Raw genomic sequence first — 25251 nt, 5'->3', positions numbered from 1 at the left:
GAGAGAAATTGCACCCCTTATGCTAACACCTGTTTGGCACCTGTTTATGAGTGCCCTAAACTTAAATTGCTGTCTAACGTTTGCTCCTCACTTTGCTCACCAGTGTTATTTTTGTAAACTGCCAACTACTCACATTTCCCACCAGTAAACACTCTTACCTGTGTTTTCGAACTGGAATCAAATGTGACAAGATAAACACACAATTTAAAGAAATCTATTGAACTGCAGCATGATTATTTCTAGGAGTTCTGCAGCATCCCTTCACGCTCACTTCCAGCGCCTATGCCTTAAGGATAAAAGATGGACAGTGAGTCAATGTTAAATCATATCTAGGGATGAAGGGCTCCCGGCCAGTAATGTTACATCAGATGTAGGGGTAAAGGGCTCAAAAGGCAGCGATGTTACCACAGCAGGAGGGGTGAAGAGCACACATGGCAGTATTGCTACATCATATCTAGGGATGAAGGGCTCACAGGGCAGTAATATTCCATCAGATCAAGACATAAAGAGCTCACGGGGCAGTAATGTTACATCAGATCTAGGAGTAATGGGTCCATGAAGCAGTTATGTTACTACAACTGCAGGGGAGAATAGCACACATGGCAGTAATGTTACATCAGATCAAGACATAAAGAGCTCACGGGGCAGTAATGTTACATGAGATCTAGGAGTAATGGGTCCATGAAGCAGTTATGTTACTACAACTGCAGGGGAGAATAGCACACATGGCAGTAATGTTACATCAGATCTGGGGGTGAAGAAGGGCTCATAGGGTACTAATAGTCCGTAACACTCGAAGTGAAAGGCTTACAAGGCAGTAATGGTACTTAACACTAATAGTGACGGGCCCAGAGGGCAGTAATGGTTTCTAGCACTTGGAGGGAAGAGATCACAGGGAAGTAAAATGTAACTTCAGATTTAGGGGTGAAGGGCTCAGAGAGAGGTAACTGTACCCCAGCTCCAGGAGGTGAAGGGCCTTCCAAGGCCGACATTTTACTCTGGCTCTAAGTGATGAAATGCACACATGGCAGTAATGTTACATCAGATCTGGGGGTGAAGGGCTCGCAGTGCGGCCCCAGCACTAAGAGGGAAGGGCTCACAGGACAGTAATGGCAGCCCAGCTCTAGGAGGTGAAGGGTCTTCCAAGGCCCAAATGTTACTCTGGCTCTAAGAGTTGAAAGACACATTGCAGTAATGTTACACAAAGGACGACAGTAATGTTACTCCAGTACTAGGCTCCTGGTGCTACAATACCTCTAGGAATAAAGGGCATCAGAGGGCAGTATTATTAAAATCACCTCTAGAGGTGGGGGCATGTAGACTGAGGCCTGCTGCACTGCACTATCTATACTAAAAATGGGCCTGGGAGTCGGGAGTCGGGACCCGTGTGCGTGTCCGACACTCAGATGGGCTGAGCTGAGGCCTGCTGCACTAAACGGGCCTGCACTGCAGTGCGACAGGTCGGCGACCATGTTTACAGAGTAGCAAGCTTTTTGTTTTTTTCTACTTCTTATTTTCGTGGAATATGCTTGCAACAGAGAAATACAAGTTAACCATCACACCAGATTGCCAAGGCTGGACTTGTTGCTTTAAAAATGCTCGGAAAGTTTTAGTTTTTCTCGGTTGAGAATGATTCAAGTAACGGGGGCTTTTTTTCGCCAGTTGTTCAGCAGCTAATTGAGCTGTAATGCGCACAGCTGTAGTACGCACTCCCTTTCTTAATCTGTGGTTACCTATGCATAATGGTCCATCTCCAGTGTATTGTATCATTCCTCTAGCGAGCTTCGAAAAGCAGACAATTATAGGTTTCTTTTTGTGATGAAACTGGAGTCTGCTTAGTGAAGCATCCGTAGGCCTTTAACGACACCCTCGAGAGGAGAACTACAAAAGCATTTGAGCTATAACCCAAATAAGCATGAAATGATTATTCGTTTTAATACCAAGAAGAGCACCCGGTCATCGACATATGCTAGGAAACACCCTGATTCTGCTATGATTTGAGAAATGCTTTAAAAACTACCAGCAATTATTCTCATGCATTCTTGTGTATTCATACATGTGTAATGATAAAAAAAAATAGACGAAAAAGAATAAGATGAAGGATCTCGCTCTACATCTTCCAGGGTATTAACCAGACTACATAAAAAGCGAAAAAAGTTAAAGTTATCATACATCAGTATGCTTCTGCAATTGATAGAAAATACATAGATGTATATGCAATCCTGAAATCAAAGCAGCTATTATATGTAGGAGGGTTTCTTCGAGCAAAGAAATTGAATTACTGCAACTTTTAAAACATCTGTTTGCAACAACCAATGTAGTCACGAAATTAAGTTTTAAAATAAGCATTTGCAATGCAACGGTCTCGCCTTCGCAAAAGTTAGAGTTATTGGCATTGTAAATGACAAAATGTTTATGTATGTGCTGGTTTTGAAAACAGATAAATAAATGGCATTGTTATATACAATGGCAATAGCTTAAACTTTTGCAAATGTGCGACCTATTGCATTGCACACCTTGAACCCTCACCGACATAACTGCCTAGGAAGTGTTCAAATCGAGAGAACCTGCTTAAATACTTCACAAGTCTGCGTCTATGACAGACTAGCGCTTTCCTTTGCTCGCTGCATTGCAGTTTATGCAGCAGCTGTGTGCAGGGTGGTAGTGCCTTCATATGCATGTCTCCGTTTGTTAAGTGTGCATGTATGGATGCGGGTAATTTAGAGGAAGTTACCAAAGAGACATACTTCAATCCTAACACATATCCCGCCCTCCATGTGGCACATGACCAGGGCGATTATTTCTCTCCCCAGACATTTCGGGAAGGAGGCGGAGGTATAGTAGGCCATGGCAGTTTTGGAAAGCCCGGGTCCGCTGATGGCACCTCTGTCTCAGGGAATGGAAGGGAACCACCTTTATTTCCTCCCCTCCTCCCCCCACCCCTCTTCAATATGAACCACTCCACTAGCCACCATACAAAGTGAGAGAGGGGCAAACGGGGGGCACCGCAAAGACACTGCGCATTTTGGGGGTGAGGGACTCCCAGACGTGGGGACGCTGATGGGGACAATCTCTCTGGCTCCCCTGTGATGTGGCTTTCTCACCGACTGCTTCCTTCTGCCTGAACAAACCCCCTACTACATTGCTGGTACAGGCCCCAACTGACCTCTAACATAACCTTACCTTCTGCTGTTCCTTTGCCTCTGTTCTTTTCTGCCCTCCTCGCCCCTCTCTGCCTCACATTTCTCTCATTCCCCCACTCTCCAGGTACCCAGCACCATGCCCCATCCTGCTGAGTTACCTTCCTTCAAAGCGCCTTGTCTTTGCTGATTTCTAATAAATGCCCCCATATTGTGGCGCTTCCCCCGTTTACCTCCGGTAAAGTATCTTGGTGGCGGTGCCTCTAAACTCCACGTCTAATACACATTTAAGCCTTGGTGTAGCGGCTTGAGGCCGGGCTGGCAGCGGTGTTGGAGAAGGGGTCGGTTTCACGTTAATCATAGTTGTGTGTCCATCAGGCATTATTTCCTAAGTCATCGGGAATTTAAATAGGGTGCCCGTAATTGTTATTATGGGATACAGGAGGCATCAGGATTATTGGATGACAGGCAGCGACACAGTAAGGGGAGGTTTGACTAGGTACACTGGGTGTGCAGGAGGCCGGATCAGTGGGGCCCGCCTGGGATATCTGTAGGTGGTAGATCCTGGAGTTTGGCGAGACAGAGTGACCCACACGCACACCGGGTGTGTAGCACGAGCACCAGGAGCCTGCGAGTCAGGTCGGACAGGAGAGAGAGGGTGTAAAAAAAGACTACGTACTAAACTGCATGCATACATACTCCATAGTACTACACTACTAATAGATAATAACGTTGCACTAATGCACTCACTTACATTAATTTGCCATGATGATACATACGACGAGACGACGAGTCAGCCAGTCAGGAGGAGTCAGTCACCGTCACGCGCTTGGAACTTCTAGAACCTTCCTTGAAGTTCCTGCGTCGTCACGTCACTGCAGCTTTCAGAAATGGCCAATCACCTCAACTTGGCTTGATATAGCCATATGTGATTGGCCATTATTACTGAACTAGCAGCAAACACCCAGGCGCGGCACCATGATCCTTCCTGACCCTGCCTGGCCTGCTCTACTCAGCCAATCCTGGCGCAGGCTTAACAGCGCCACTGCGCCAGGATTGGACTACGAGCAGGAGAAAATCTGCCCATATTAAGACCGGGGCCCCGGGTCCCTGCCATGTCTTTCAGTGCTACGGGGGGGGGGGGCAGGTTTATTAGGTACTACGCATGCGCAGGCCAGTCTCAATTATGAGCACTCCTGGCTGTTACATGCGTAGTCACCAGTGACCCCGCTGCAGCTGCAGTGCTTACGCTCTGGCTGCCTGCCTGTGTGCGCTGTCAATCACTCTCTGCCGGCCCACTTCCGATTCTGTCGGGCTCGTCCCGGCCCTGTAGCGCTGTGCGCTCGGCTTTATTTATTTTTTTACAGTAAACTAGGGACTTATAATTTACAGTATTTAAATGTTGCTGGCACCAGCAGCGGTCGTCCATGGCTAGTGGGGCAACGCCCCAACGCCCCCAATGGACGAACCGCCACTGAGTGCATTGTCGGTTCCACCGACACATCACTCCAGAATGAACTCAACGTCCGAATGAACACTGCATGTAACAGAAATTAGCCCCTCTGTAACTCAAATTAATCTACAAGTGCATCAAAAGGGAGTAGTTGCCCATCTTGATATAGGTCTCCCACTGGCTGAAGTCCTGCGTCATCCCATGTATAATCCACCTGGATGACAATAATGTCATTTAAACTTGCCTCCCCAAAATACAGTAAAAATGTGCCATAATCTATGTAAGGGACACCACATCAAGCTTGCTCGGAAAGCCCTCCTTTGGCTACCAGATGAAATGTAAGGTTGTCTGCACCATCCACAAGTCTTGTAGGAGAATGGCCCAACATATTTACAAATTATAGCACCACACTACATCCCATTCAGACACCTTGATTCATTTCAAGCTGATGAAACATAGAGGCTGATCCCTGGGAGTACAAGGTGGGCCCAAGACTGTGAAATGCTCTCAGCCCATTCCTGAGTTGTGAAATTAATTACATGTGCTTTAGGAAACTCCTGAAAACTGAACTCCTCTGAGATGCTCGATAAACAACCCTTCTGAACTCTCAGGGGCTGCGTTCCCTGATCAACAACTTTGGGTGACAACCTATTTGCTCAGATGGTTTTCTTCCCTACAAAGATTGCAAAGTGTTCATATCCCTTGTGAAATCGGAAGGAAGCAAAAAAATCCTAAAGAAATACAGAAGTACTAGTAAGAGGTGTGTGAAAATAAAAGCTCCCCAAATATGTTTACAATATTTCCTCGTTTTGTAAAGATAGATGTCATATCAAAAGATGATGCGATACCAAAGGGGGTGATGGACGGAGCACTTGAGCAAATCAAACACTTACCGCCAGTCAACTGATCTGGGTTTAATCCATCATCATTCTTTAGCGCACTCCACCACCCCAGTTCAGACATGGCCATATGCGAATCAGTCTGACACTGTGTGAGTCTGACCCTGTGCCTCATGGGAACAGTCCAGCCCGAACTGCCAAACCATGTCTTCCCTGGACCGAAAACAAGCATCCTGGGACCGGTTTCTGGCATTTCAGCCGTCATAAGCCAAGCTAGCTTGAATCCAGTGGCAAAGTGAGCAAGGGACCCATGTCTGGGCATACCCTGCCAACTTAGGGCGAACAAAGCGATACCACAGGGGATGATGGACGGAGCGCTTGAGCAAATCAAACACTCACCCCCAGTCAACTGATCTGGGTTTAATCCATCATCATGCTTTAGATCACTCCACCACCCCAGTTCAGACATGGCCATATGCAAATCACTCTGACCCTGTGCCTCATGGGAACAGTCCAGCCCGAACTGCTGAGCCATGTCTTCCCTGGACCGGAAACAAGCATCCTGGGACCGGTTTCTGGCATTTCAGCCGTCATCAGCCAGGCTAGCTTGAATCCAGTGGCAAAGTGAGCAAGGGACCCACGTCTGGGCATACCCTGCCAACTTAGGGCAAACAAAGCGACACCAAAGGGGATGATGGACAGAGCGCTTGAGCAAATCAAACACTCACTCCCAGTCAACTGATCTGGGTTTAATCCATCATCATTCTTTAGCTCACTCCACCACCCTAGTTCAGACATGGCCATATGCAAATCAGTCTGACCCTGTGCCTCATGGGAACAGTCCAGCCCGAACTGCCAAGCCTTGTCTTCCCTGGACCAGAAACAAGCATCCTGGGACCGATTTCCGGCATTTCAGCCTGGTATATGATGTTCACTAGTTCTAGTGGGCACCTTGCACCAGTCTGATGGTAGGTTATAAAGTCAACCTTATAGAAAGCTATCCTTAGTGGTAGCTGTGGAGAGCAGCCTTCAGGCTAAGGCTTGGAGACAAGTTAAGCAAGTTTTTTTACCATTTATAATCTCTTGAGTACCAAATGAAAACACACCACACAAGGCATTTATCAAATATATATGTATTTATTCTAAACACAACCCCTCTGCACTCTTTATGAGGTCAGAGGTAAAAGTACAATACAAGGAACTTAATTAGCATACGATAAGTTGCACAGTATACATTTTGCCCTAGGGGCCTCACAACCCATATACTAAATTAGTGGTATAAGAAACACGTGAGGAATAGAAAGCAGGCCTGGGGCCTGTGGAATCGCTGTGGCTACTCAGGACAACCAAAGGTTAGAATGTAGGAGGCCCACAGGAGACGCGTGCAGTGTCTAAACACAGCCACGGGTTACCATTGACTTTCTATGGGGAACGAACAAGTTACAATTTGAAAGAAAAAGGGTACAAGGAGGTGAACTGCGATGGAACCCTTTTAGACTAGGACACTTGGAGAGTCAATACCCACGGGAGCACTGGAGTACTCACCCAGGGAAGCCGGGTGCATAGTTGTCTTTTCGTGTCGGGTTTCGTCGTCGATTCCAAAGGAGAGCTGCGAGGAAGTGCTGCAGGCGACCAGAGGAAAAGTGTCAGGTGGATCCAAGGGTGGATTGGAGCTGTGAAGAACCTGAAAGCAGAGGAGACAGAGTCTGGGCCACTAGCCAGTGACCAAGGCAGCGATAGAAAGATGCCACCAGATGTCGGGTGATTTCAGGTGAAAAGTTGAAGTTTGTCTCTTCAGCCACGAGGTCCAGGAGGCATCGACGACAACAAGGAGCTGGATTCCAGCTGTCCCACAAAGGATCTAGTTGACTGCCATGTCGGTATTCGGATTCGACTCAACAAGCCTTGGCAGATGCAACCCACGCAGGATGTTGAGATTGGCTTCGGTGCAGACCAGCAAGGTCTGTGGAACTTCTCCTTTGCAGGGCAGTTGGAGCAAACCTGGAGCAACCAGGAAAGCAAGTTAAAACAAAGGTTGGTCTTCTTGGGGGCTCACTAGCCAACGGACTAGGAACCGCTAAGACGTGTCAAGCTGAAATGCACAAAGCGGGCCCACGGGTCACTCGTGGAGTGTGGGCCTCTGAACTTCGGTGCAAAAAGTGCTCAGGCTGGGACTTCAAGCACCCTAATGCACAACTTCGGGATACATCGGGAAATTGATGCAAGTAGCAAAATGCAGGATTCCAGGAGTTCCCGTCCCACGTCTCTCATGTCCGCCACGGCTCTCAGCTTTGCTGTGAGCGAAGGTCGGGTCAGAGATGTCTGGAAGTCTATATCCTTTGTGGCAGATTCTTCAGGGTCCGGCAGGAGCCTCAAAAATGCAGACCAGCAAAGATGCTGTTGGTGCCTGTTTGAACAAGGTGGTCACTCCTTGACCACAAGGGAGATTTCTTCCATCTTCCAGTTGATATGGAATGTCGAAGCTCCAAGATATATGTTGCAGAGTTTTGTCCAAGTTAATCTAAAGTCCTTGGGACTGGGTTTCTATACTTATAGTAAGTTTAGGGGTTGGACTAACTCTAAGGTCCCTCCTATTGGTGGACCTGGGGTGGGGGTGGTTACACCCCTTGCCCTTTGTCCAGTTTCACGCCAGAGCTGGGGCTGTGCTCCCCAGCAACCGGTTTGAACTGGAAAATGCATGGAGCACCTTGTGTGCCCCAGGCAGTGTCTGGAAAGCATTCACTGAATGCAGCCCTACCTGCCCCAATACACTAAGAGCCTGTCTGGGGAGGTGCCAGCACCTCCCTGGGCAGGAAACCTATTGTCCAGGTCTCCCTTTCCGGAGTTTTGTCCAGCAGCAGGAGGGCATACTCGTGTCTGTGGCAGCAGCATCTATTTTGTGATGCTGAGGCTCTGTTTAAGTTTAACCGGGTAAACCAGTAACTACATGTCTTCTCCCTCTAGAAGGGTGGAATGCTATCCCTGCCGCCGGGACAGGCGGGGGGTAGTATTCCAAAGTGTTTGACACCTTACACAACATGTTTTGATAAAGCCAAACCAAAGTTAGCATTAACCACGAGGATTATAATGCACTTAAGAGCATATGGTATGGCTATATCATAGAACAGCTATAAGGAGATGGTTCCGAAAGCTGCAGAGGGGCTCAGCTCATGCTAGGGCACCCTCTCACATAAAACCAAGCACTCTGCCTCCAGGGTTGTTGAGGCCTGCCATAGGAGTGGCTTATAGGTGTATATGTGTCTATATGTATATATAGATATAGGTATACTATATCTAAGTAAGGGGTGATTACACCACCTTACCCAGGCTGTAAGAACAGACCTGTGGTGTCAGTTTTGAAGGCAAACCAGGGGTGGCACAATACATGCTGCAGCCCCTGGTAGGCCTAGGGTGCATCTATGCCATGTGTACCTATGGTACACTATAAGAGGGCTCACAAGGGTGACTCAGTAACCAATCTGGTATGTACCTAAAGTACATGGTGTGAATTTAAAGAGAGAACAGCTGGGCTGTGGGCATGATTAACAGGTCCAAGCCACACTAAAGTCGAAAAACTAGAGAATCACAGCAAAAACTGGGGGTAATCCTAGGAAGCAGGCCCTACTCTCCTACAAGTGCTATTTAAATTATATTAAAAATAATTTGTGTACATACTGGGACAGACGAACCCATCTGACAGTCTTGCAGTGTCTGCATTTATATGCAGAGACATAACAAAGGCAAAAGCATGCCTCTCAAGTACCTGTGAAGAGAAGGCAAGCTGTGTGCCTTTGTTTCCCTCTGTGGCATTTACATTTAAATGTAAGGTTCCAGGGGCCCCCAGTCAGCATATACAAACAAGAAAAGGCCGGATGGCCCCTTAACTTCGACCCCCCCTGGAGGTGAAAAAAGCCTCCCTCACTGCCTGCACTTTGCTGCTGGGAATGGAAAGCAGGCAACGTGCAGGCGCTGCTGAACTTGTCGCGGCGTCTCACACTGGGACAAGTTCAACATATTTCTGTGGGGCCTAACTTCTTGGCAGGGGGGACGGCGTCCACCCTGTAAAAATAGTGGGTGGACGCCGTGTACCTGCGTGTACCCCTGACTCGAGCCCTGATGCACAGTAAATACCAGATAATATCTTGTGTGCTGAGGTGTTATCAGCAACAAGATCAAAGGGCTTAGTCAGGTCCAGGGAGGTGCATACAGTAATGAGACCAGACATTGACAAGATACCAACACGGATGCCAACAAGCAGGAAATGGATGAGCAGGAAACAAACAATAAACAAATAAAGAAATGAGGACAAGGTTGTGACAGACTATTGTCCAGTATCTTCCTTGTCTGAATCAGGTGATTCTGTGGTGACTAAAGGATGGGTCGAAGCAGAGATGATGTGTGACTGATGCTTCTCTTCTCTATTGTACAAAAGATCTGACATACACATTCACTGAAAAAACACGAAGATGACATTATACTTAGGTATGATAATAAGGTCTTATCTGACCTTAAAGATAAAACTGAAATTCACTGAATAAACATCAGGTTAAAGTGATATTTAAAGTCACATGTATTACAGTTAGGTGTTGAAATGAGATAAGAACTAACATAAAAAAAACATTAAAAAAAACAGAAATGTGCAGTTATAGTTTAATGTACTACCGACAAATTGCGACCCGATCAGGCATTGCTTATGAAGAAATATTGCATCACTGTCTTTTTTTATCATATCATAAGTTGAACACATAGGTGACCCCCTCAGGAAACCTGAGACCAAGTTCCCTGCTGGCCATGTACAGAGGGGAATTGCCTGCAGGTGTTTCCCACCCTCCTACCCTGGGGCCAACTCTCCCGCCTCCCCAGCCCCCCGTTGCACACGACCTTTGTGATGTACAGAGGTGGCTGGGCCGCAGGGCTTGGCCTCCGGCTAGGCTCCCAACCCAAACCTCTGCAGGTGGTCGCCTCTCCCCAGGGCACAAGTCGTAAAAAACATAAGTGGGGGGACGCTGTCACCGGAAGTGACGTCACAACAGGAAGTGACGTCACGAAAGGTGCCGAGCTCCTCGTCCCAGAGAGGCCAAAGAGTGAAGTCCAGATGTTTGGCAGGGGGGGTGGCGTCCCCCCGGTAAAATAAGTGGGGGGACGCTGTCCACCCACGTGGTACTCCGACTCGAGCCCTGCCTCTCCCACTGCACAAGGCCGATGGCCGCAACCGTGCATGGTGAGTGGGCCAACCTCCCATAGACAGCGGTAGAAGTGGGCGGGATCGGAAGTACTTAAAAAAAATATTTGAGTCCGTTCCCCTTCTTCTGTCTTTCATAAAAGCATCCCGGGACGGCAAGAATAGTTCTACTTTAAAACAATAACTTTTTCATTCAGCTTCCTGGGTAGCTCGCACTTCTCTTGAACTCCCGAGGCTGCAGCAGCCCCTCCCTGAGCTCTCACATACTGCGGCAGGCCCATTGTCATTCCGATTAAGGCTGATTACCCCCTTCGAATGACAATGCGCCCGTCCTCTGCCTTTAGCATGTCATGTGCCAGTGGGATCTAAGTTAGTGATTACAGAGGAGGTTTCCCCAAACAGAGTACTGTGGGGAACTTGCTCCCTTGTGTAATTTGCCAATGTTGTACACAGAGTGAACAGGGCAGGAGTAGTGACGGGACAGAAGAGACAACAGGAAAGGAGAGGTGATGGGGCAGGAGAGGTGACTGGGCAGGAGAAGTAACGGGCAGGAGAAGTGACAGTGCAGGAGAAGTGACGGGGCAGGAGCAGTGACGGTACAGTAGCAGTGACAGGGCAGAAGAGGCGACAGGAAAGGAAAAGTGATGGGGCAGGAGGGGTGATTAGGCATGAGCAGGAACTGTAACCGGGAAGGTGCAGTGAACGGATAGGAGCAGTGAACGGGGCAGGAGAACTGATGGGACAGGAGGAGTGATGGGGCAGGAGGACTGATCGGGCAGGAGTGCTGACCCGGCAGGAGCAGTGATGGGCAGGAGCAGTGAATGGGCAGGAGTGGTGATGGGGCAGGAAAGTGACGTGCAGGAAAAGTGATGGGGCTAGGGCAGGAGCAGTGACGGGGCAGGAGAGGCAGCAGGAAAGGAGAGGTAACCGGTCAGAAGAGGTGACTGGGCAGGAGAGGTGACCGGGCAGGAGAGGTGACCGGGCAGGAGAGGTGACCGGGCAGGAGTAGTGACCAAGCAGGAGAAGTGACGGGCAGGAGAAGTGACGGGGCAGGAGAAGTGACGGGGCAGGAGAAGGGATGGGGAAGGAGAAGTGACGGGGCGGGCAGGAGAAGTGATGAGGCAGGAGAGGTGACGCGGCAGAAGAGGCGACAGGAAAGGAGAGGTGATGGGGCTGGAGAGGTGACCGGGCAAGAGAAGTAACAGGCAGGAGATGTGATGGGGCAGGAAAAGTGAGAGGGTCGGAGAGATGACGGGGCAGGAGAGGTGATAGGGCAGGGGCAGTGACGGGACAGGAGAGGTGACAGGAAAGGAGAGGTGATGGGGCAGGAGAGGTGACCAGGCAGGAGAAGTAATGGGCAGAAGAAGTGACGGGGCAGGAGAAGTGATGGGGCAGGAGCGGTGACGGGACAGGAGAGGCGACAGAAAAGGAGAGGTGATGGGGCAGGAGAAGTGACGGGGCAGGAGAAGTGACAGGGCCAGAGTGGTGAGGGGGAAGGAGCGGTGAAGGCATGAGCAGGAGCGGTAACCGGGCAGGTGCAGTGAACGGATAGGGGCAGTGAATGGATAGGAGCAGTGAACGGGGCAGGAGAAGTGATGGGGCAGGAGGGGGGAATGGGCAGGAGTGCTGACATGACAGGAATAGTGAATGGGCAGGAGCAGTGAATGGGCAGGAACGGTGATGGGGCAGGAAAAGGGACGGGGCAGGAAAAGTGATGGGGCAGGAGAGGTGACGGGGCAGAAGCAATGATTAGGCATGAGCAGGAGCAGTGACCGGGCAGGAGCGATGAACGAACAGGAGCGGTGAACGGACAGCAGCGGTGAACAAAAAAACGATGGATTTAGGGACAGATCTCTGTACTGGGGTGAATGTATGATATTGTTTTGCATTCTGTCCATCAGTTGTTCTTTTTGCTTTTGTCACCCCGAGTGGGACGGGTATGCCCAGACGTGGGTCCTGTGCTCTCCATGCCACTGGAATCAAGCTATCCTGGCTGATGAGAGGTGAAAGCCTGAAACCGGTCCGATGATGCTTGTTTCCAGTCCAGGGAGGACCTGGCCTGGTAGTTCGGGCTAGAATGTTGCCATTGGGCGCAGGATCAAGACTGATTTGCATATGGGTGGGTCCAAACTGGAATGACATGGTGAGCAAAAAAACGATGGATTTACGCCCAGATCTCTGTACTGGGGTGAATGTATGACATTGTTCTGCATTCTCTCCACCAGTTATACTTGTTGCTATATTTTGATTGAGCAGCTAGTTGGCTGACATGAATATGTAGGAGCCTTTGTGGGTTTCCGTGAGTCTAGATTCTCCTGAAGAGCCCCTTTCTCTTCTGAGCCCTGCTTAACACATGTGTACAGAAGGAGCCCTGTATTCATGTCTTCAATGTTTGAGACCAAAAATACTCATGGATTTCTGAACAATGAGAGCAAAAGCATTAAGGTAACATGTTGTTCCTGCTTATATTTTGCACGCTTTACATAAACCTGTATTCCTTATGATTGTTTGCTTTTTTCTGAATTAAACCTCAAATAAACATGTTTATCCATAGTTTGAATTAAATAACATTATAAGCTGTAACTTGTCAGTGAAATGCTAAACGTACTACAAATTGGTATGTTTTGCTATCTCTAGTCACCCCCCCTGACTTCGCCCACTGATCCAATCCTCGGTTATTCCAGCCCCCCTGATTCTCCACCCACAGTTGCCCTACTTTTTTTCCCCCACTTCGACCACTGCCCATAGACATCTAAGTCCCCCATCCCCTTGCTGCACACGTGTCCTGTCGCCGCGGTCTTGCTGTGAACTGAAGTGAAAATGTGTGAGTGAGAAGATGTTAAAACATTACACGGACATGGATGGAGAGAAAAGTGTGAGTTCATTTTTAGGTCTCACCTGAGCCAATGCGCTTGCGCATTGCTCCGGCGAGATTATAGTAGGCGGTCTGAAAAGTCTACCAAAGCGGCGGATTAGACACAGTTCATGTGAGACAGGCGCGTGCACAACGCCAGCCACGTCACACACCACCATTTGTCTGTGCCTCGGCATCAGACTTCAAAGGCTGCCGCTCCCCCGCCCTCCGCATCAGACTTCAAAGGAATGCGCTACCGCTTCCCCGCCCCCCTGCCACAGCAATGCAGAGAGCTTGTACTTACCCGGGCTGCATTTTTTCTTTTCACTTTGGTCCCCTGTTAATATTTGTCAACTATAAATGCTGTTCATTTTGTTACTAAACAACAAATCTCACGGAAACCATAGGGCAACAATATTTTCACTTGTCCATAGTATCACAGAAATGTATGCTAAAGCGCTGTGTTTCTCACTGTTGCTCGAAATGAACTTTTGGACACTTGCTTACATCTATTTAAATGCATTCACCCCCAAAAATATATTCTTGAATTAAACTGGAGCTTTTGTGCTACTTATTAGGCACTCCTGCGAACACACATGAAAAGACAGGCTTTTTTGGGAGCAGTGCGTCCGTGATTAGCGAATCGGATGTTTTGTCAAAATACACATCCAAATGTTTTCAACATTATGCAACAGTCCACCATTTGTCTGTGCCTCGGCATCAGACTTCAAAGGCTGCCGCTCCCCCGCCCCCCGCATCAGACTTCAAAGGAATGCGCTCCTGCGCCCCCCCGCCACAGCAATGCCGAGAGCTTGTTCGCATTTTTACCCAGAGCGTGTCACTGTATACTTCGCAGCTCACTGTGCACTTTTGAAATAAGGATTTTGAAAAGTGTTATACCTAACATCTTTTTTCCACCTTCTTGCATGTTTATGATATCGTAAGTGTCATACCTAACATCTTTTTTCCACCTTCTTGCATGTTTACGATATCGTGTATTTCAATTACCACTTTCACAGCTGTATCTCACAGTTTATTGATAGCTCGCAGCTCTTGATTTTACTTACAATGTTTTTTTTATTTAACTTTATGCGCCCAAACTCGTTCATTGTTTCCTTTTCTTCTTACATTTAGTATGCAACAAAAAATCCTCTCTACACAAACAGCACTTCCGTCCCCCCTTTTCTTTCTGTCATCTTTTTTGTGATTTTCAGCTTTGTGTGACTGATTACTTGACCTCGTGCCTATTAAGTATGGGTGGAAAATTTGTTCCGCTCGCGGAATTTGCGATCCGCGAATAGCGTGAAATTGCGGTAAAATCCGTGAATCCGCGAGCGGGACGAATTTTGCTCAGGAAGCACTTACAGGGTTACAGCAGGTGCCCAAGTTGAAGCTAATTTCTTCGTAACCATTTACAAAATGGTTACAAAGAAATTAACTTCAACTTGGGCACCTGCTGTAACCCTTTAAGTGCTTCCTGAGCGGCGCCTCGTTGCCTACTTGCAACTATTCTCTGACCCTCCTCTGACCCTCAAAGCTGGGTCAGAGAATAGTTACAATTAGGCAACGAGGCTCCTGTCACTAAAATTAAACCTCAGAAGGAAGCACTTACAGATAAAGCGGGTGCCCGAGTTGAAGCTCAAATTCAGTAACGCATTATAATCAGCCCAAGAATCTAGTGAGCACGGTCGATGCTAGGCAGGTGTGCTTTCTCCCCAGATCTACCGTCTTCAATTAGCTGTAATCCGTGATGGGGGTCTAGGCATCCATGAGTTTCTCGAGCGCAATCCCCCTGTACTTCCAGTGACCAGCACTTACTGCTTTCTCCTCATTTGCTGCTCTGATCGGTCTCTGACCCTTTATAAAAGTGAGGCATGTGAACTCGCACAGAAGCCCCGCCCGGCCCCACACACACTAGGCTATGAAACCTCTTCCCTCCCTTTCCCCCACTGTGATGGACAGCTCACTCGAGGGACCTCGGCGCCTATGGGCGCGGTGGCAAAGTCACAAACACACGTGGTGGCTTGCCACTCTTCTGGGCCTTTACGCATTTATACTGTAGTCAAAGCACGATATATTTACCCAACGAGGTAGCACTTACTGCTTTCTCCTCATCTGCTGCTCTGATTGGTCTCTGACCCTTTATAAACAAGAGGCATGTGAACTCGCACAGAAGCTCGGCCCCAAACACACCAGGCTATGCAACCTCTTCCCGCCTTTTCCTCCACTGTGATGGACAGCTCACTCGAGGGACCTCAGCGCCTATGGGCGCGGTGGCAAAGTCACAGACACACGTGGTGACTTGCCACTCTTCTGGGCCTTTACGCAGCTGTAGTGTAGGAAAAGCACGATACATTTACCCAACGAGGTAGCACTTACTGCTTTCTCCTCATCTGCTGCTCTGATCGGTCTCTGACCCTTTATAAACAAGAGGCATGTGAACTCGCACAGAAGCCCGGCCCCACAGACACTAGGCTATGCAACCTCTTCCCGCCCTTTCCCCCACTGTGATGGACAGATCACTCGAGGGACCACGGCGCCTAAGGGCGCGGCGGCAAAGTCACAGACACACGTGCTGACTGGCCAACTCTTTTGGGCCTTTACGCAGCTGTAGTGTAGGAAAAGCATGATACATTTACCCAACGAGGTAGCACTTACTGATTAGCCCGTAGAAAGTACTCCAGTTAAATGTGGTGCAAATCGCAAAAAAATCTGCAATTTCGCATGAAAATCTGCAAATTTGCTGATTTTTTTGCGATTTTGTGCGAATTCGCGGAGTGCTGATTCACAAAATTCGCCCATACTTAGTGCCTATGAGTTTTTAATGCGTCTATTATATTTATTTACTACTTCTTACATGCAAAAAAAACACTCTCTCCACAAACAGCACTTCTGTCCCGCCTTTTCGTTCGCTCATCTCATCACCACCACATCACTTGAGGACAGCACCACATCACTCTAGGACAGCACCACATCACTCTAGGACACCACCACATCACTCTAGGACACCACCACATCACTCAGGGGCACCAGCACATCACTCTTGGGCACCACCACATCACTCATGGGCACCACCACATCACTCGGGGGCACCACCACATCACTCATGGGCACCACCACATCACTCGGGGGCACCACCACATCACTCATGGGCACCACCACATCACTCTGGGACACCACAACATCACTCGGGGACACCACCACATCACCCGGGGACACCACCACCTCACTCAGGGACACCGCCACATCACTCTGGGAGACCACCACATCACTCTAATACACCACCACATCACTCAACCCAACCACATCATCACTCAGCACCACAACAGCACTGTCCTTGCTTGCTACTAACAAGCATTGCCATAGCCAATAGGACTCGCATTAGGAAAGTGTAAGCTATTGGCTTTGTGAATAACAATGCTATTAATGTATATATTTTTTAAGCCAACACATATTTATAAAATTTGTCATTTACAATACCAATAGCTCACACTTTCCTAATGCGAGACCTATTGCATTGCAAATGCTTGTTACTGCTCTATTTCAGCCCATATTCCATAAATAGTTCATCCTGCTCTCTGATGCTTAACCTTCTTCCTAAATCCTTCCCATGGCTCTCATTAATCCCCGGTGGTAAAAGTTGCCGGATTTAAGCTAAAAGAGATGCAAATCCCGCAGTCTGAACTTCAGAAGAAATTGTTAATTCAGGGCCCCCGGGGACAGCTGCGCGCGCAGCTCCGCCCCCTCAGTCTGGCATCCTTGATGCTCGTCGATCCAATGAGATTTAAATGGCAGGAGGGTCCTTGCTCACTGGGGGGCCAGGGGCCTGGGAGAATGTGCACAATTAGGTCTCTGCGACAATCTCGTGCCATGGGCATTTGATGACGTCTTTTTCCCAGTAGGTAGTCCATGCAGACATGCGTTTTTACTACCTCTTGTTAGCAGAGTCTTGAAGTTTAATAGCAATGTTAAAAGGCGTTTTCCAACTCGGGGACGGCTTACTGGTGATGCGAGAGTTTAGCGTACATATTCTAGCGCCTGGAAGGACCAAAACCCTCGGTATAATTATTAATTGGTTTTGGGAATTCAGAATATTACAAGGTTGCACCCAAGAAATAGAGACTAGCCCGCCCGATTCCTGTATGTTATTCCCCATGTGCAGCTGTTTTTTTCACACGGACATTTTTCATTTTTGAGCAGATAAATCTCTCAAGCCCCTCAGCCGTGTTATCTCCCCATGAGTGGTAATCTCAATGCAGGCGGTAACTATCATGAACAGTAACATCGGTGTTACTGTGACACTCACAGCAACGCCCTCAGCTCAGCGGTGTTTATTTTGATGCCCTAGAAGAATGAAAGGCTGACTTAGTCACTAAATGCATTCCATCAATATTCAGGCGCCTGTTTACAATAAGAACACTGACCACAGAGCTACCAAACCAGCTCTACCTCTACTGGAGTACCCTATCTACTGGTTTGTGCGTATGTATGTATGTATGTATGTATGTATCTATGTATTTTTTATTTTATATTTTTATTTTTAGAGTTTTATAGAGCGCGAACTTGACCCGTTAGGATATCAGAGCGCTTTACAGAGTCACAAAGTAAACACTAGTAAGGATAACACAAGAATACTGTAAATTAGGGGAGGAGGGTTGCTGGGAACAATAGGGAAAAGCATTATACAGCATAGTCAATATTACAATTGTTAAGGACGGACTCCGATTTCTTGGTGGGGCGAGGTCGCAGGATGGAGGCAGAAGTCTATGGGGTGGTTGTGGAACAGGATTAGTCAAGGAATTTACCTATGAGGAAGGATTTGGCCTCCATTTTGAAGCGTGCCAGAGAGGGGATTCTTCTGATGGCGGGTGGGCAGGAGTTCCATATTCTTGGTGCAGCCCCAGCGAAAGCTCTATTATAGGTTTTTTTTCGCGAAAGCGAGCAGGCTGGAGTAGGAGGGCACTGGCCGATCGTGAGTTTCTGCTTCCTCCGGATATCACAAGTTTCTGTGCAAGATACGCAGGGGAGTTAGAGTGTAGGGCCTTGTGCGTGATGCATGCCAGCTTGAGATGTATCCTAGCCTCGAGTGGGAGCCAGTTCTATGATTTCAGATGAGGGGTGATGTGATCAAATTTCCTTGTGCCGGTAAGTAGTCTGGCAGCTGCGTTGAGGCTAGCTTTTAAGGGTGCTAGGGAGATCTTCGGTAAACCAGAAAGGGTGGAGCAGCCATATTCCAGCCTAGAAATAACTAGGGATTGGACTGCAAGTTTTAGGTCGGGAGCATCAAGGAATGGTTTCAATTTCCAAAGGTAGCTCCAGTGGAATCTGGCAGATTTGGCCATTGAGTTGATGTGGTCTCGCATGTTTAGGTTATAGTCCAAGGTGATACCCAGAGATTTGGCCGAGGGGGGCAGTTTAAGGCTGTGATCATTTTGATCCATGTCTGGATCTCCGAGTTGCTTTTAGGAGGGGAAATTAGGAGGAACTCAGTTTTCTTTGCATTGAGTTTGAGTTGGTTGGAGGAGAGCCATTGGACGGTCAGCTTCACGGCCTCGTTCAGGGTGAGGATTTCTTCAAGAGAAAAGATTTTTATGTAGATCTGAGTGTCATCTGCGTACATATGGGAGGAGATATTTGCAGTGCGAAGGACCTCGGCAAGGGGTTCTAAATAGAGGTTGAAAAGGGTGGGGGACAACGTTGATCCTTGAGGGACTCCCACCGTGACCAAGGAGGGAGCAGACAGGTTGCTGTTGATAAGGAATCTCTGAGATCGGTTTTGGATGTAGGAACTAAACCAGTCAAGGACAGTGCCATCTAATCCCATCCTAAGTTTGAGGCGTTCGAGTAGCATCTCATGGTTGACCGTGTCGAAGGCCGAGGATAGATCTAGGAGGATTAAGAGACAGGTTTTGTCGTGGTCAAGGGCTTGTAAGGCGTCATCGACAATGTGGAGCATGGTGGTTTCAGTGCTGTGTCCAGGTCAGAAACCAGATTGGCAGTCATCGAGTAGATGGAAGTTGTTGATGTGGTGACTTAGCTGCAGTTGCACACACTTCTCCAGCACTTTAGCCAAGAGAGGAATGTTGGAAATTGCTCTGAAATTGTCTCAGGAGGCAGGGTCCAGTGAGGGTTTTTTCAGAATGGGGAGGACTTGGCCCGGTTTTAGAGAGTCCGGGATTGAACCTCACCGGAGAGAGGCGTTGATTATCGTAGTCCAGCTAGGAATAATGGATTGGGCAGCGGTTGCAAGGCAGTTAGAAGGGAGCGGGTCGTTGAAATGGTTGTTCGGGTTTAAGGTGGAAAGGATTTTGGTGACAGAGTCTTCGTCGTAGAGTGAGAAGTTGGTCCAATGTGCTAGATTCTTAGGTGAGGATTGTGGAGGCAGGGCGGGTGGGGGGAAGGTCAGGGGTCGGTAGAGATATTGAGGCCGCACTAAATTCGTTACCTAGGGTTTTGATTTTGTTTGCAAACGAGGAGAATTCCTCAGATGAGATGAGAGACTTGGGGTTTTCTTTCACTGTTTTGGTCAGTTTGTCGATTGATGTTTGAGCAGCTCAAAGAGTTTGCGTGGTCTGTTCTGGGCATTTCCTAGTTCAGCTCTGAAGAACTCTTTTTTTGAGTTTAGGATATTCTTGTTGTATGTATTTCTGACCTGGCGGAGAAGTTTTAGGTGAGCGGCCGAGGGGTGTTGTCTCCAGATTCTTTCAGCTTGTCGGAGGGATCTCCTCTCGTTGTTGAGGGAACCCGTGTACCAGGGGTTTCTATCTTTGACCTGAGTTCTTTTTAGTTTAAGAGGGGCTAGGTCATCCAGAATGTTTGACATCATTGTGGAGTAGTGATCATTGAGGTCACTGACCGAAGTGATATGTGGGGGGGGGGAGGTCGGATTTGCAGCGGATCTCAAGTTCCTTGTGGTCCAGGTTCTTAGGTGTCTCTGACCCAGGGTTTAGGAAGCACCGGTTGTGGTGCTCTTATCTTGTGGGTGCCATGTAGAAGGAAGGTGATGATGTGGTGGTCTGACCAGACACAGGGGTCTATAGAGATAAGCTTGACTGTTGCCTCCTTAGAGATGATCCAGTCAAGAGTGGCCCCTTTTGAATGTGTTGGGAGTGAGCAAGCTTGGGTCAGGGCTTGATCGGCCAGGAGGTCTTTAATGGCGTTGACATGAGGATCCTTGAGATCGTTCCAGTGCAGGTTGAAATCTCCAAGGAAAATGTCTTTGGTGTTGAGGGAGCTCTTAGCTGTGATAATTTCCATGAGGTGGTCCGTGAAGGGGTCGTGCATGCCTGGGGGGTGGTAAAAGATGTGCAGGTTGCATAGATGGGTGGTGTTACTGTAGATTGAGAGGACTAGATATTCGCAGGCATCGGTAGTATCTCCAGAAGCTCGGTGACAAGGAGGTTAGAGCGATAGATGCAGGCGATGCCGCCACCTCTCTTGTTATGTGGTCGGTCTAACCTAGTAATGTTAAAGTTAGGGGGGACTAAGAGGTCAAGGCAAGGGGATGAGGAATCATTGAGCCATGATTCTGTTAAAATAGCTAAGTCGGATTTGTTGTTCAGAATGAGGGCAGCGACATCGGTGGCATGCTTTACTGCCGATTGGCAGTTAATTAAAAGACCAGTCAGGGAGGGGAGGGAGGTGGTGTCGGGAGTCCGGGTAGACAGGTGTATAGGCGCTAGATTGCTTCGGTTCACCCTTCTGTTGCAGAGGGGAGCTGGTCTGCCGGGGTTGATATCGACCGTGCAGATGGGGTGTGCAGCAGTCATGTCTGATAGACAAGGAGTGAGAGAGGCTGCATTAAGGTCCTGGAGGATGCCATGGATTTCCTTTTCAGTGAGGTCTAGCGACTTTGTTGTGGTGAGGGAAGAGCTGTAGGACAGGGCAAGGTCAAGGGTTTCCTCCTCTGATAGGCAGCTAGGGTGCTTACGACGGCGAAGGTGCCTCAAGGATGTCGGTAGTGGGTGTTTATGGTGCTCTGGGGTAGCAGGGGAAGAGGAATTCAGCTGAGGCTTGAGGTTGATGAGGGAGAGTTCGGCGAGGTGAAGGAGGTTCGTTAGATCCCGGATGGAGAAGTGGATGCTCTGAATTATTTTAGGGGCTCTGGAGTGCAGAGTGTGGATATCTGTGGAGGGGGGTGGGAGGGTTAGGCAGGGCCGGACTGGCTACCGGGCAGTTGTGTGTGCTGCCGAGCAGGGGGATGATTTCTCCGTGGTATGGGCTTATTTTGTTGATGGGGACCTGCGTGCGCTTTGAAATATAAAAAGCAAAACAAATTTCGTTTTGCACACACAAGTCCCCATCAACGAAATCATCCCCCTGCTCGGCAGCACACACAACTGCCCGGTAGCCAGTCCGGCCCTGGGGTTAGGATGGACTGTGTTAGGGGGGTCTTAGAATGGGTGGAATGAGTGTTAGCGGGACTAGCCAAACCTGTCTCTGCAAGAGTCGTTGTAGGCGTACTGGTCTTAGAGTCAGAGTGGGGAGCATGAATGGTCTTAGAGTCCGAGTGGGGAGCATGAGTGGAGGAGTTCAAGGATCCCGGGTCGATTTCGTTAGGGAGGGAGGAGGGAGGGCTGAGGGGGTTTGAGTCAGAGTGGGGAGCGTGAGGGGAGGGGATCAAGGGTCTCGAGTCAATTGCGTTGGGGAGGTTGGTAGGAGGACTGAGGGGAGTAGGGTGTGCTGTGTTGCAAGCAGTGGGGACCAAGGGGGAAGATAGCGGGGAGGAGACCCGAGGTCTCGTGGTGGACGTGCTAGCAAGGCCGGTAGGTTGTGCTGAGGGGGTCAGGAGGAACAGAGTTGGAGGCTCTTAGAGAGGTGCTTTGTGGAAAGTTGGTCATGTTGGGCAGGAGGGTCGGAAGATCGCCAGGACGGGGGTTGGTCATCTTCCCTACGACCAGGCCGGAAGGTGAGTAGGGGCAGTTGGGAGGAACTGCGTTGGAGGAACCTCTTAGAGAGGTGGCTTGGGAGAAGTTGGTCATGTTGGGCAGGGGGGTCCGGTTAACATCTGGCCGGGTGTTGGTCGTCTTCCCAGTGTCGTGTACATGGTTGCGGAGGAAGGTGAAGAGATCTGCAAAAATATAAAGGTTTTTGTTTGTGGCTTGGATCAATACAATGCCACTTTTGTAGAGGGTGATGGTGAGGTCGGCTCGCAGGGATGCTGAGGGCACTATTGCGAGTTTAGTACCTTAGGGAATGTTTCTAATTGAGCATACATTGAGGAAAAGCGAGAAGGTATTGCGCCAAGAATGGATTCTTCTGGAATAACAAACGAGGTTGTTGATTATAGTGCCTTTGTCCGCACTGAATCGTAGGTCCGAGACCAGGGATTCGGGATGGTTTTTCAGTGTGAGGTGTTTGCAGGCAACCACTCTGAACTCCGGAGACACCCGTCCAAGGGTCGGCTTTTCACAGCAGTTCTCCGCGGGCCCGCGGGGAACGGGGGGGGCCAGGTTAGATTTACCGATGTTGGCGGATCCGATCGGGTGATGGGTCCAACTGCGGCCACAGGAATCAAGCAGGACAATGGCCGACGTCAAGCTGAAACACCAGCCGATCAAGCGGGGTCCGACCAGGACAATGGCCGCTGTCCAAGCCGTGGTAAGAGGTCCGCAGGGGATGGCCAGAGCAGGGATGCGGGATCCCAATTGCCACCATGTGAATGCAGGCGGGCGTAGGAGGTCAGCAGGGCGGCGGGGGGCACTGGACGGCAGGGTTGAACAGGGATAAACAAAAGCCAGCGAAGCGCTGTATGCTGTCGCTAACGCTAAGATGGTTTAGGCCCTAAGTGACATGAACAGAAGATACACATATGTTTCATATGTTTTACTTATTTTGCACATTCCACTATCCATTTGTTATTTTGCCTTGTGCGAGCAAACTACTTCTTTGAGGGGGTGGGGAGGAGAGGGCTGAATATATGGAAACTAAGGGGCAGATTTACAAGCCCCTTGCACTGCTTTTGCGTCACTTTTAACATGGGAAAAGTGCTGCAAAAGTGGCGCCAGGAGGTTGTAAATCTGCCCCTAAGTTCCTGTTTGGAAGTCGGAGGATGTTATCTTCAAATATAGAGGCTTTAAACAAAAACTTTCTTTATTGAAAGAAAAACAATTGTTACAAGTCGAGAGCATATAATAGTATCAACAAGTGGAAGAACAGAGAGCATAATCACAAGTACAAGTTGACAAAGAAGTATAATAGAACGGCGCCACAAACCATCTATGGGTGCAAGGGGGGTCCGGGACATGGGGGAGTCCAGCAGAAAAGACTGACACAGTCGTCGGGTGGGGGGGTGTCAGTGTCCAGGAAGGAGATGATAGAGCACCTGCCATGCCCCTGGACATCTAGAGCGGGGAACTGGGCAGGGGGGCAGAGGGGGCTGAGGGGGCTGGGGGGAGGGGTTGGGGATATCTTCCCCAGGAGGGGACTGGGGGTGGAGGAAAGGGGGGAGATGTACCAAAAATGGCAGCCTATGAGGCATCAAGAAGGGGGGGCAGCGTACGGAGGGTGGAAAGGCCAAATATCCGGCAGCGGGACAACCTATCACTCGGGTGGTACAGCAAGGCACCCATGGGAACCTGCTGGGTGATCAAGACACCAATTGTGTCATAGACGTAATTTATTTGTCACCAGGTCTCACAGCTGCATTCCCCTGACATGCCCCTTGCTACCCCTGGCACTGCTTTTGCATCCCCTGGCATCAGAGATGGCAAAATCAGTACCTGGAACACCGAGGCAGCTCTTCCTATTGGACGCTGGTTGGTCCTCCACTTGCCTGGATTCTGTCAGTTTTTTAATTAAACAAATAGCGTATAAAAGTATTCACTATTAGAGTAATAAAACAATGGAGTACATTAGCTGGAATATGACCCTATCGGGAAGCTAAGGTAAGTAAAAAATGCTGCTCAATGTATGTTGTATGCATGCTTGCGCGCAAGTGTATTTATGTGCACAAGAGTGTGTGAATGTGTTAGTATGTGTAGGCATGTGTGTGTGAGTCAAAGTAAAGGCCAAATGGTGTGCAATGTTACTTCCAGTACTCCTGGCATTTTGGTGAATTGACGTCCATGACTCATGTGCGGGGTCCTCTCCATGGACAACTCAGTAAGTAATGCAGAGGAGGCCAGGCAGAATAGTCGGGCAAAGATCCATGTGATGACCAGGGAACGTGAGGCACGGCAGGTAAAGAAGAGATGGCCAGGCAGTGAAAAGGGCGTGAATCAGGGATCTTGGAGAAAGGCTCCCTGTGTGTCCAGAAATTTGTCCAGGGCCGGCTCCTCCATTTGAACGGAGGATCGTCGCCCCACAAGCCCCAGAGATGAAAAATAAAACAGTAATAGCGTTTATTTATTACCGTTTAATTTTTCAGCAACCCGTCCAGAACTAAGTGTCAGGATGGGGCGGGGCCAGCGCTACCGAGTGGCATAGCAAGGAGAGGTGCGCTGTCAAATGCGCATGTCTGTTTGGCCGTCTGTCTTGGGACTGCCAGCCAGACATGCGCATTTTAAAGTTCTCTAACATAGCTGTCTTAAACAGCTGGGTTAGAGAAAGGGAAGGACTCCAGTGCTTTTAGGAGCGCTGGGATAGCCGCTCTATCCCATGCTTCCGCTGTCCTCATGCTGTGAGAGCAGCACCGGGATTGGGCAGTGCAGTTTCCTGCATCAGGAGTCTCCTGGAAGACACCCGAGGGAGGAGGACATCGTGGTAAGTAAATATATTTAAATGTTTTTGTGCCATGCCTGCCTCACAAAACTTGGTACAAGCCAGCCGCCACTGAATGTGTC

This window comes from Lissotriton helveticus, chromosome 10 (genome assembly GCF_964261635.1).
Source record: "Lissotriton helveticus chromosome 10, aLisHel1.1, whole genome shotgun sequence".
NCBI classification, from domain to species: domain Eukaryota; kingdom Metazoa; phylum Chordata; class Amphibia; order Caudata; family Salamandridae; genus Lissotriton; species Lissotriton helveticus.
The sequence above is the reverse complement of the archived record's forward strand: the minus strand, read 5'-3'. Positions refer to the sequence as shown.